This window comes from Palaemon carinicauda, chromosome 18, assembly GCF_036898095.1.
Source record: "Palaemon carinicauda isolate YSFRI2023 chromosome 18, ASM3689809v2, whole genome shotgun sequence".
Taxonomy (NCBI): Eukaryota; Metazoa; Arthropoda; class Malacostraca; order Decapoda; family Palaemonidae; genus Palaemon; species Palaemon carinicauda.
The window spans coordinates 1643074-1656532 of record NC_090742.1 but is presented as its reverse complement, the minus strand read 5'-3'; the positions used below and the strand labels follow the sequence as shown (position 1 = coordinate 1656532).

Here is a 13459-nt window from a genome sequence, read left to right as displayed (position 1 = left end):
TTTGGCTGATGGAGAGATGTATGTTTATTTGTTTGAATTAGTTTTGAGACTTGTATATAACTGTAAAGAATTTAGTTCTGAACCTTTGGAAAGGTTTGATAATGTTTTTATGTTTACTAAGTTTGTAAAATATAAGGAATTTTTTTTTTTTAAGCTAGCAGAAAAATGTGGTTTGAAATTTATTCATTCAACTACATGTACAGTATAGGATTTGGAGGAGGATATGTAGTTTCTTTCTACGTGGATACAAACTCCCAAGTCATTTAATAGGGTTACATCAGGTTTTGTATCTTACAGCCAGATTAAAAAAGAATCTGTAGATTGCATCCTGCTGTGCTGTTGGGCAGCCATTGCGCATGAGGGATTACGCTTGTCTCAAGCGTCTAGTCACAACACTTCTGGCCGTGGAGGTCGTAGGATGTCCCTGCCTTTACTCCTACGATCAGACATTCTACTGTGTCCTTATACATTTGATAACACTGAGCTTACCAAACAATTCTTCTTTACTGTAAAGATTAACTACTGCACTATAATTGTTTAGTGGCTACTTTTCTCTTGGTAGGAGTAGAAGAGTCTCTTAAGCTATGGTAAGCAGATCTTTTGGGAGAAGGACACTCCAAAATCAAATCATTATTTGCTAGTCTTGGGTAGTGGTATAGCCTCTGTCTTCCACTGTTTTGGGTTAGAGATCTCTTGCTTGAGGGTACACTCGGGCATACAGTACTATTCTGTCTTCTTTTTCTTCCTCTTGTTTTTTTTGAAATGGTGTGTTGGGCTGGCTTAATAGAAGGGCCATGGATGCCTGGTGGTTACGTTAAGAGTTTGTCTTTTCCTTATCTGTTTCTTTTTCTTTTCTAAATCATCCTTACTGTCCTCCCTTCAGTTGAAGTGGCTATCGTGGAGGGTATTTAGCCTTGCTTGGTGTATACGCTCATCATGTTGATCAGTCAGTGTCTCACAAGATTTTAGATATAGGAGAGGGGGTTCCCAGCCCCCTCGTCCCGTCCCTTTTAGTCGCCTCTTACGACACACAGGGATAACGTTGGCGCTATTCTAATTGTTTTTATGCCCCCACGGCCACAGGGGCCCTAGCAGTACTAGCTGAACTTGGTTGAGTCCCTTATCAGGCTGGGAGGAACGTAGAGAGTAGAGGTCCCCTTTTTGTTTTTGTTTCATTTGTTGATGTCGGCTACCCCCCAAAATTGGGGGAAGTGCCTTGGTATATGCATGTATGTTGATCAGATTTTTCGACTTTTTATCTATCGTCTGTGGGTTTTATCAATCACTTTATTTATATTTCTGTACATGTTTTTTATCATTATTGTTAATTTAGTTTTGAAGTATGATGTATCTTTTTTTTATTACCATCAATTCTTATGCTGTCTGGAGACATTGGACGAAATCCGGGACCAGTACATCCTAGACTTCATCAGTGTCATCTATATAGCAATATTTTTGGTCTTCATGCATATATTCAAGACCTTACAGTTGTATCCAGACTGTATGTTATTCTTTTGTGCTCAGAAAATTTGGTTTTTAATATGAGGCACTCATCTGAGCTCCTTATAACTGGTTTTAAGAAGCCAATATTTTTGAAACTGGATGCCATTCCTAGGGCCAGGGGAATAGCAGTGTATGTCAAGACTGAGTACTGTGCTTCTCATAAGTCCTGCTATGAATGTGGATGTCATGAGATTCATATAATAAAAGTTTGCGGTGAGCAGAACAACTTCTATTTGTGTTCGATCTACCGGAATCCTGATATAGATGATTCCATCTTCGAATTTCTACTTACCATTATGGCTAAGTTACAAGATGATAGAAAGGCCTCTTTTTGTCTTTGTTGGTGATTTCAATGCTCACCATAGGGAGTGGTTAAATTATGTTTCTCCTATTGATCGCTATGGCTTAAGAGCTTTGGATTTTTCCTTTAAATCAGGCTGTGAGGAAATAAGTGAAGCTATTCACAGGTCTGGTAACTACTTGGACCTTGTTTACACCTACTCCCCTGGTGTTATAATAAATAATCTTGTTTCTGCAGTTTGGACATCTGATCATGGTTTGATTTCATTAGTAGTGAAGACTAAGCAGCTTGTCCGTGATGTATCATACTCTGGTAAGATTTGCATGAAATCTTAAGCAGACTGGAATGGGATTTTGCATGATCTTTTGGGCTTGAATAGGTCACAATTATATAGTAGTGTTGATCCTGTTGTTTCTTTGAATGAGAATCTAGTCAACATAATTGATAGGAGTATTCCTTCTTGTGTGCTAAGATACCAAGTTAAAGACAAACTTTGGTTCAATGATGATTGTAGACAGGGTTATTTGGAGAAGCAGGAAGTCTTTCTTTGGAAGGATAACAGATCAGATTTGACTTGGAATAAGTATACTCAGCTTAAAGCTTTAGCTCAGAGAGTTTATGCCTCAACTGAAAAGGATTACAATTTAACCATAAAAGAAGCCCTTTCTGGTACAACCCAGGAACATAAGTGATGGGCTACCCTTAAATCTGCACACTTTGGTGTAGATGCAACAATTCCTCCTATATTTGAAGCAGATGGCTCTGTCACTCACTGTCCAAAGGGAAAGATAACCCTTTTGGCTGATGTGTTTTACAGTAAGTAGACTAATGAGAAACTTGATCTTCCTCATTGCTGTTTTCCTGAGGCTAAACTAACTCGTTTAGTTTTTTGATCTCAGGGAAATTAAAGCACTCTCTTTGGACCTTGATACTTATGGAGGTGTAGACCCAAATGGTATGTTTCTATTGTTTTTTTTATAAAGACTGCAAATTTCTTAGCTCCAAACTTATCTGTTATTTTGCGCAAGTTAGCAAGAAGAGGAGCTTTAGCACTTGGAGAATTGGCAATGTTACTCCACTATGTAAATGTATTTTTGGTAGCTCAAGTCCAACTGATTACTGCCCAATTTCCATAACTCCTATATTATCTAAAGTTTTTGAATGTCTTTTGGCAAAACGTCTTAAGTTTGCCGAAGGTAATCATCTGGTCCCTAGTTTGCAACTTGGTTTTCTTAAAGATCTTGGAGCATGTGATGCCCTTCTTACAATCTCCAATGCTGTACAGAAATCCCTTGATTGTGGTCAGGAAGTTCGTATGATTGGCCTTGATTTTAGTGCTTCCTATACCATGTTAATCATGAGGCCCTTGTTTTCAAACACGGGATGGTTGTATCTTAGCATCATTATTGAATTTTTAAGTGATATAGCGCAAAGAGTTGTTGTTGATGGGTGTCATAGTGTGTATAGGAATGTGATATCTGGTGTTCTTCAGGGTAGTGTTCTTAGCCCATTACTTTTCATACTATATACTGTACACATGACATAGGGTTTGGCCTAAAAAACGACCTCATTGCATATGAAGATAATGCTACTGTTTGCATCAATTTCATCTCCTGAATGTAGACCTGGGGTTGCTGAATCCTTTAATAGAGATTTAGCTAAAATTATTGCATGGTGCAAATTATAGGCATGAGGTAGGTCAAGCATTGATAATGTTTCTTTAACTCTGTATGACTTTTAAAATTTTAGGTGTGATTCTCAACTGCAAATTTACTTTTGAGAAACACCTAAGGTCTGTATCTTCTTTAATTACACAAAAAATTGGCTTATTGAGAAAGTCTTTCAAGATTTTTGGTGATCATTCTATTCTGAAGTGTTTTAATTCTTTAATTCTTCTTTTTTTTTAGTATTATTCTTCTGTCTGATCTTCAGCTGCTAATTCTCATTTGTTCCGTAACCGAAATACAAACCACGCTATTTACATTGGGTTTACCTTTTAGCGCAGCTGAAATGACGAGCCAATAGTTTTAACGAGGGTTAATTACCCCCGCGCTTGTAGGGGAAGGGTAGCTTGCTACCCCTCCCCCCCCACACACCGGTGACTTGCTTCACTTCACTTTTGGCTCGGCAGTGATCAGACGTGTCTGTTCATCGTCCTCGTGACAGCCTTTAATTTTTCTGCTTTTTCTTTCTACAGCATGTGTGTTGGTTGGAAGTTGACCTTCATTATTATTATTTTACAATGCGTACATGCCCTGGTGTTGCCGGTCGTCCTTGTGGGACCTTTATGTCGGATGTAGCTACGGACCCTCACACCCTTTGCCCTCAGTGTCGGGGCCGACGATGTGACCAGGAGAACATGTGCCGTGTGTGCAGGGAGTGGTCTGCCTCCCAGTGGGAGAGGTTTGGCCGCCGGCGTAAGAAGAAGTCCAAGAGAGACCGTTCTCCTTCGGGGTTTGCCTTGAAGGAGGAAGGTTCTCGGGATTCTTCTTCCGCCGCCAAAACCTCCTCCGAAGCTCCCCCCGTCCGGCTCCTAAGGAGAGTAGGCCGAGTGGTAGCGCAGGCCCTAGTTCTGTTTCCCGACCTTGGGTGGGGGGAGAGGGCGTCGCCTCCCATAGCGAGGCGATTCCCCCTCCTCCTCCGGGGGAGGTTGTTGATAATGCTTTAACTAATGATGATCTTTTGCAGATTTGGTCTTCCCTGGGGCTTAAGGGCTTGCCCTCCAGGGTCGCCTTTATTGACCTTGTCTCGTTGGGGGCCGCTGTTAAGCAGTCGCCGGCGGTAGCAGAGGTAGACCCTCTGTCTATCGTCGACGTTGTGGTGGTAGAGGCCTCCGACGTGGCGGAGCAATCCTCCGCAGGTGCTGTTGAGGATGATGGTGCTGAGGGCTCTCCTCCCCCTTCCGTACATCCTTCGAAGGGATAAGTGAGTCCTTCGGTCTCTGCTGCTGCTCAGCTTCCTTCCAAGGGAAGTGCTTTGACTGAGACTCCCCTTCGGAGGACCGATGATCCCGATGATCTTCCCCGAGGCCGCCTCCGCCGTAAGGCTCACCGTCCGCTACGTCGCAAGGGCCTCCCTTCCCCTTACAAGGGGGTTAAGAGGCGCCTTTTTGGATCTTCTTCCTCCGAAGGGGACTCTCCTCGTCGGCCTCAACCTACAGCTCCATCTCCCTTGGACCTCTCTGCAGACCGTTCACCAACTCCTGCCAGATCTTCACCTTCTGGAGAACTCGTCACCCGACGGGCAACGGTCCCTTCGGGGCAAAGGGATTCTTCCCTTCCACGAGCAGTGCTAGCGCACAGGCGCTCTCCTGCTCGTCAGCGCTCTCCTGATCGTCAGCGCTCTCCTGATCGTCGGCGCTCTCCTGCTCGTCAAGACTCTCCTGCTCGTCGGCGCTCACCTCGTCGGCGCTCACCTGCTCGTCGGCGCTCTCCTGATGTTCGCCCTCCTCGTCAGCGCTCTCCTGCTCGTCAGCTCTCTTCTGAGCGTCAGCGCTCATTTGAGGATCATCGCCCTGCGGTCTCTGACCATCCTACAGTTCCTGCTGAGCTCCCTGCACGCCATCAGTCTTTTGAGCTCTGTCATCCTGTGGCTACGCAACATCGTTCAGCGCGTGTGTCAAAAGCACATGTTCGCCAACGCGCCAGCGATCTTCCTGTTCCTGCTCGTGAACGCGCCGCGCCATCTGTCCCTTCACAGGATCTCTCGCGTCGACCTCCTGCTCGCCAGCGATCACCTACGCGCCAGCGATCACCTGCTCGCCAGCGTTCACCTGCTCGCCAGCGCGCACAGGCGATTTTAGTATCGCCTATTCACCAGCGTTCTCCCACGCGTCAACGATCGCCTACGCGCCATCGTTCACCTGCTCGCCAGCGTTCACCTGCTCGTCAGCGCGCACAGGCGATTTTGGTATCGCCTATTCACCAGCGTTCTACGCGTCAGCGATCACCTGTTTCTCGGCGATCTCCAGACCGCCCGCGTGTGTTACAGCCTGCGCGCCAACGTTCGCCAACGCTTCGTCAGCCGGAGGTTCTGAAGGGACATGGTTCGTCAGCTACTAGCTTGCCATGGCGCGATCGCTCACCAGCTCACCACCGATCGCCTGTTGATCCACATCGCCCGCGGTCTTCCTCACCCACGCGGCAGCGCGTTTCCTCGCCATCGCGCCAACACTTGCGTTCGCCGCCTCGGACACGCGCTCATTCACCTGCCCGCCCTCGTGCCTACTCGCCTGCGCGCCCGCGTGACCGCTTGCCTGCGCGCCCGCGCGACCGCTTGTCTGCGCGCCCGCACGACCGCTTGCCTGCGCGCCCGCGCGATCATTCGCCTGCGCGCCCGTGCGATCATCCACCTGCGCGCTCGCGCGATCGCTCACCCGCGCGATCACTCGCCCGCGCTCCCGCGCAACCATTAGCCCTCGCGCGACCATCGTTCGCGGCGAAATCCGCAGCCGGTGGTAGCAGCAGGAACGCGTGTTCCTAGACAACGCTCGGGATCGCTTCCACCCAAACACAGGATGGTAGTGCAGGACAAGGATACTACTGAGGAGAGGTTAGTACATCATTCTTCCCCACCTTCTTTTCAGGCAGGTACTGTGGTGTCCACTCCAAAGGATTGCCCGATCCCTTTCCCTTTAGCGAGGATTTCGGACTCTGTGTCCTTGGAGCAACAGACTTGGTTTGGTCCTCTGGCGCGGGCGTTAGTGAGGGTTATGAAACCAGCACTCGCCGACCAGGGTAACAAACCAACGGCTGTCTCTCCTACGCTGAAGAGAAAGAGAGGAGTGGACTTCGTGGTGACTTCCCCCAGGGCGAAGTTGGTTCCCAAGAGGTCGGTCGCGAAGGCCCCTTCTCCTGCTCGAGTGCTTTCTCCTTCTCCCGTGGACGAGGCCTTTCCGTCCTCAGGTGAGTCCGGTGGTGCGGTAGTCTTCCCCTCGGCACCAAGGGGGGAGACTTCGCTTCATCGAGGAGAATCATCTCGTGAGGAAGGGGCCCCTCGAATCTCTTTGTTGGGATCCTGTATCCCTCCCAGGAGGGAATCCAAGGACTCCAAGACCGTCCCGAAATCCTCTTCAAGGATTCGCCAGGAACCCACGGCTACCCGGGGGAATGTCCACGTTTCACCCCAGGAAGAGATCCCTGGGGCAGGAGACTTAGCTGCCAGCCCGCAGGTAGGAGATCAGCAAGAATCCGAACATGACTTCTTGCAGGTCCTAAGCCTGATAAGGCAACTTAACGGGCTTATGGATCCAGTCATCGCCCCCCGTGAAGGCAAAGACACGATCTTGGATGAAGTATTTGACGTTCGGAAGGCCCCGAAGTCCAGTGCGGCTCTGCCCTGGTCTCGGGGTCTGAAGAGTGTCAGAGCTAGGGCCAACGCTAAGCTCGCGCTTCTTGCCTCCTCCAGTCGTTCCGCTGCCGGGAACAAGCTCATCCCTCCTCCTCGTCTTCAGCAGAGGAGGTACTTCGAGATTCTGGGTGAGCCCAACCTCGCTCTTCCTCTCCATCACTCTGTGGAGGAGCTGGTGAAGGGAGTTCCCCTTGACAAACTCTCTGCCCGGCAGGAGTCGTTCTCGGCGGCAGAGATCCTTAGCCACGAGAAGGTCGCTAAGTGTGCCATGCAGGCCACTTCGTGGCTGGACTTTTGGCTAGGATCTCTGGGCATCCTATTACGATCGGAGGACTTGTCCAAGGAGACCAATAGGAAGGCCCTGGAGACCTTCTTGCTCTCGGGCACCCGCTCCATCGAGTTTTTGGCGCACCAGGTTACCACCCTGTGGGCCAACTCGGTGTTGAAGCGTCGCGATGCTGTGTCCGAGAGATTCCATCCGAAGGTCCCCGCCGTGGATGTGTGTAGGCTCCGACATGCTTCCCTTCTGGGGGAGAATCTGTTTGAGCCTCAAGACATGGAGCGAACGGCTGAGAGGTGGAGGAAATCCAGCACGGATTCCCTCCTCCATAGGGCCCTTACAGCTCGGCCCTATAAACCTCCAGCTCCGCCGCAACAGCAGCAACAGCCTCGTAAGGCTCCAAAGCAGGCACCGGCAGTTAAGAAGGTGGTGTCTAAGCCCCAGCCCTTTCCAGCCAAGGTCAAGAGGGGCGGTAAGTCCTCCAGGGGAGGCAAGACTCCTAGGGGTGGTGGCCGCGGCCGCAAGCCCTAGGGGTGGCAGTCCCCCTGCGTGTCCACCTGTGGGGGGATGCCTTCAACGTTGCGTCCGCAGGTGGCAGCAACACGGGGCCGATGCTTGGACGGTCTCAGTGATCGGCCAAGGCTATCGCGTCCCGTTCACAACATCTCAACCTCCCCTGACAGCGAATCCAGTGTCGTTGAGCTCCTATGCCACGGGATCGGCAAAGGGGCTGGCCCTTTAGGCCGAAGTCGAGACCATGCTCGAGAAGGGTGCTCTCCAGGAGGTCGTCGACGGCTCCCCTGTCTTCTTCAGTCGACTCTTTCTTGTAGAGAAGGCTACTGGAGGCTGGAGACCTGTCATCGACCTCTCAGCTCTGAACGGATTTGTCAAGCAAACCCGGTTCAGCATGGAGACAGCAGACACGGTCAGACTTGCGGTGAGACCACAAGACTTCATGTGCACACTGGATCTAAAGGACGCGTACTTCCAGATCCCAATCCATCCGTCTTCCAGGAAGTACCTGAGATTTTGCCTAGACGACAAGATCTACCAGTTCAAGGTGCTGTGTTTCGGTCTCTCCACAGCTCCTCAGGTGTTCACCAGAGTGTTCACCCTGATTTCATCTTGGGCGCACAGGAACGGCATTCGTCTCCTTCGTTATCTGGACGATTGGCTGATCCTAGCAGACTCGGAGTCGACCCTTCTTCGGCACCGAGACAGGTTTCTGGATCTTTGCCAGGATCTGGGGATCGTGGTAAACCTCGAGAAGTCCTCTCTGCAGCCGTCCCAACGACTGGTTTATCTAGGCATGCTAATATACACCAATCTCCACAAAGCCTTTCCATCGGACGACTGGATAGCAAGGCTGAGGAGGGTGGCGGAACCCTTCCTCAGGCGAGAAGAACTCCCCGCCCAATCGTGGTTGCGTCTCTTAGGTCACCTATCCTCCCTGGCTCGTCTGGTTCCAAACGGCCGCCTCAGGATGAGATCCCTTCAATGGCGGCTCAAGTCCCGGTGGAATCAAGGATCCGATTCCCCGGACATTCTGATCCCAATAGGGTCTCTGGAACAGGCGGACTTGCGGTGGTGGCTGGTCGACGAGAACCTGCGAAAGGGAGTGAGTCTTCTCGTCCTCCCCCCGGAATTGACTCTGTTTTCGGACGCGTCAAAAGAAGGGTGGGGGGCGCACGTTCTGAACCAGAGGGCCTCAGGCCTTTGGTCAGAATTAGAAAAGTGCCTACACATCAACCTGCTGGAATTGAAGGCCGTCTTTCTGGCTCTTCAGCAGTTCCAACGGTCCCTGGCGGGTCACTCCGTGGTGGTGATGAGCGACAACACCACGGTAGTGGCTTATACCAACAAGCAGGGAGGCACTTTTTCGCAGCAGCTATCCCATCTTGCAGTAGAGACTCTGAGGTGGACCGAAACCCACTCGATAACACTATCAGCTCGCTTCATTCCTGGCTAGAGGAATGTGCTCGCCGACAGTCTGAGCAGGGCCTCGCAGATAGTGAGTACTGAGTGGTCTTTGGATCCTCAGATAGCCAACAAAGTCCTGACTTTGTGGGGTTCCCCGACTGTGGACTTGTTCGCGACAGCTTTGAACTTCAAGCTGCCCCTGTACTGCTCCCCAGTCCCGGACCCCAAGGCACTCTGGCAAGATGCCTTCCAGCAACGGTGGGACAACATCGACGTGTACGCCTTCCCACCGTTCTGTCTGATGAGAAGGGTGCTCAACAGGACCAGACTATCGGTCAACTGTTCTATGACTCTGGTAGCTCCGCTATGGCATCACACGGAATGGTTTCCGGATCTTCTGCAGCTCCTGACGGAGCTCCCGAGAGAACTTCCTCCACGACACGGGCTTCTCAGACAACCCCACTCCGGCGCTCCTCACAGGGCCGTAGCCTCGCTTCGGCTTCACGCCTGGAGACTATCCAGCGTCTCCTCGCGGAGAGAGGCTTTTCGCAACAGGTTGCGGAGAGAATGTCTCGCCACCTGCGAAGGTCCTCTGAGGGAGTCTACCAAGCAAAGTGGAGAGTCTTTTGTGGTTGGTGTCGTGGAAGGGGTATCTCTCCACTCGATGCCACTATCCCAGCAATAGCGGACTTCCTCGTTTATCTGCGGGAAGAAATGCGCCTTTCTGTCTCGGCAGTGAAAGGCTATCGCTCAGCCTTAAGCTTGGCCTTCAGACTGAACGGCGTGGATATTTCTTCTTCGCTAGAGCTCTCTTTACTCATACGTAGCTATGAGCTTACTTGCCCCCAGACGGAAGTGAGACCTCCTCCTTGGAACGTGGTTCGAGTTTTTATGTCGCTTAAGCGACCTCCCTTCGAGCCATTACGCCAGGCCTCCGATCGCCACCTGTCTTGGAAGACGGCTTTCCTACTCTCTTTGGCTTTGGCCAAGCGGGTTAGTGAACTTCATGGTCTCTCGTACGACATCGCCCATTCAAGGGGATGGGGGAAGGTAACGTTCAGGTTCGTCCCTGAGTTTGTTGCCAAGACTCAGACTCCTGGAGTGCCGGATCCTCGCTTCGACTCTTTCAGGATCGCGAGTCTCCGTTCTGTAACAAGCGACCCAGACCAGCTGCTACTATGTCCAGTGAGATGTCTGAGGCACTACCTGAAGAGAACGGCTGCAGTCCGTCCTCAAGTGCGAGCTTTGTTTGTGAGCACAGGCAGGACCAAGAGGAGGGTCACCAGGAACACCATCTCAGCTTGGATTCGAAGGGTTATCCACCATGCCTTGAATCCTGACCCTCCTCCGTCACGTCGCCCTCGGGCCCACGATGTCAGGGGTATTGCTACATCCCTGGCCTTCAAGAGAAACTTCTCTGTGACGCAGGTACTTCAAGCTGGGGTCTGGAAGCGTCAAACGACCTTCACAGCCCACTACCTGCAAGACGTGACCCACAGGAGCCTCGATACGTTTTCTATCGGCCCTGTGGTGGCTGCACAACAGCTGGTCTAACCTCAGGCTCCTTATTGGACAAGTAGCAATAGGTTGAGGGCGTTGTTACCCGGTCTTAGTCTGCGTGAATGAAAGAGTATATATGACCCTTACTTCTTTCTTCATTCTCCCGTCTCTTGGGGAAGCAGCATCCTGGTCCTCGCATAGCTGACCTCGACCTCTGCAGGTAACCCATGCTTCTTTGTGCTCCTAGTATTAAGCTTAATACTGTTGCATCTCCCATACCCTGACGAGGTGGTATTGGGAACGTCCTATCCTAGAATTCCTATCTGAAGGTCTCAAGGTCAACTTCATAGGACGAGTCACACTCTCCTCCACACACTGCTTATGTAGGCCACTCGTTCCTAGCGATGCTAGGAACTTGTTAGGTACAGGGGCTCCCTTTCTCTAGTGCTGCTCACTGAGGGATCGAGTCCCCGGGCAAGCCGAAGTCAGTAAGGCTGGGGACTTTCCACCCTTCCTAAGGGGTAAGTCACCCAATGTAAATAGCGGGGTTTGTATTTCGGTTACGGAACAAATGACAAATTCGAAGATAATTTGTATTTTTCCTAACCATACAAACCTTAGCTATTTACACGTATGTGCCCGCCATCCCTGACCCCCAAGTCAATTCCTACCTCTAAGTGAAGTGAAGCAAGTCACCAGTGTGTGGGGGGGGGGAGGGGTAGCAAGCTACCCTTCCCCTACCCCCCGCTAACTAGCGCGGGGGTAATTAACCCTCGTTAAAACTATTGGCTCGTCATTTCAGCTGCGCTAAAAGGTAAACCCAATGTAAATAGCTAAGGTTTGTATGGTTAGGAAAAATACAAATTATCTTCAAATTTGTCATCTTAATTTGTTGGACAGAAACTTACGGTCTATTAAATTTCTTATTCCTAATCTAGATATTAATCTCTGGCACTATTGTTCAATTACAGTGAACCCTCGTTTATCGCGGTAGATAGGTTCCAGTCGCGGCCGCGATAGGTGAAAATCCGCGAAGTAGTGACACCATACTTACCTATTTATTCAACATGTATATTCAGACTTTTAAAACCTTCTCTTGTACGTAGTTCTGTTAACAAACTACCCTTTAATGTACAGAACACTTAATGCATGTACTACAGTACCCTAAACTAAAACAGGCACAAATATTAAAGGTGATTTTATATCATGCATTTCCTAAACACGCTAAAAAGCACGATAAAAAATGGCAACCAATGTTTTGTTTACATTTATCTCTGATCATAATGAAGAAACAAACTGGAGGTAGAGCTTTGCTTATTACCAGACATATTTCCCATACTTTTCCCTTAGAACTACATCACATCTTCCTACTTTAGATATATATATATATATATATATATATATATATATATATATATATATATATATATATATATATATATATGTGTGTGTGTGTGTGTGTGTGTGTGTGTATATATATATATATATATATATATATATATATATATATATATATATATATATATCTTTATACATAAATACATGCATACATATATATATATATATATATATATATATATATATATATATATATATATATATATATATATATTACTGTATATATATGGGTTATGGAAAAAATCCGCGAAGTGGTGAATCCGCGATGGTCGAACCGCGAAGTAGCGAGGGTTCACTGTAGTTCATTTTGCATGTTGCATAAGATTTTTCATAACTCTGACCATCCTTTACATTCAGATCTTCCTGGACAGTTCCATCCTGTTCATGATACTAGGTATGCAGTTAATACTAATAGTAATGCCTTCTCCATCATGAGGCTAAATACTACACAGTATTCTAGAAGTTTTATACCAGCTGTGACCAAGTTGTGGAATGATCTTCCTAATCTGTAATTGAATCGGTAGAACTTTAAAAGTTCAAACTTGCAGCAAATATTTCTAGGTTGACCAGGCTGACATAAGTCTTTTTATAGTCTATATATGACATATCTGTTTTGTTGTTACTGTTTTTAAAATATTTTATTTTAATTGTTCATTATTTCTCATATCGTTTATTTATTTCCTTATTTCTTTTCCTCACTGGGCTATTTTTTCCTGTTTGAGCCCCTGGGCTTATAACATCTAGTTTTTCCAACTAGGGTTATAGCTTAATAATAATAATGAAACGGTGGTAAATGTTAATAAACTAAGCTACTGGATAAGAAGCAATATGAACTGCAGTATATATGGACATCATGGGAGGTTCATAGAAATGATTATATATAATAAACAATCTAAATTTATATAAAAGTGTATGGTTTCTTATTCTGACTGTTCATTGGCCCTATCAACTAACATTACATTTTTATAATTGGGGAAAATATATTCTTTGTGTACTTATCACCTGGGTCAATTAAAATACTGTACAGCAGTGAGTTATTTTGAGTTGCAAAATAACTCGGCTGAATCCCTCGTCAGGCTGGGAGGAGCAGAGAGGGGAAAGGTCCCCTTTTGTTCTTTTGAGGTCGGCTACCCCTCTAAATTGGGGGAAGTGCCTTGGTAAATAGGTAGATAGACAATTTATATATTCCTACCTCATTATAGCAGTTA

At 48.1% G+C, this 13459-nt stretch overlaps 1 protein-coding gene across 1 annotated transcript in view; it reads left to right on the top strand.

Moving 5' to 3' along the window:
* The window catches only part of LOC137656936 (rabankyrin-5-like), a 30160-nt gene that overhangs the window by 15212 nt on the left and 1489 nt on the right, over positions 1–13459 (top strand). The gene's annotated exons all lie outside the window — the stretch shown is intronic.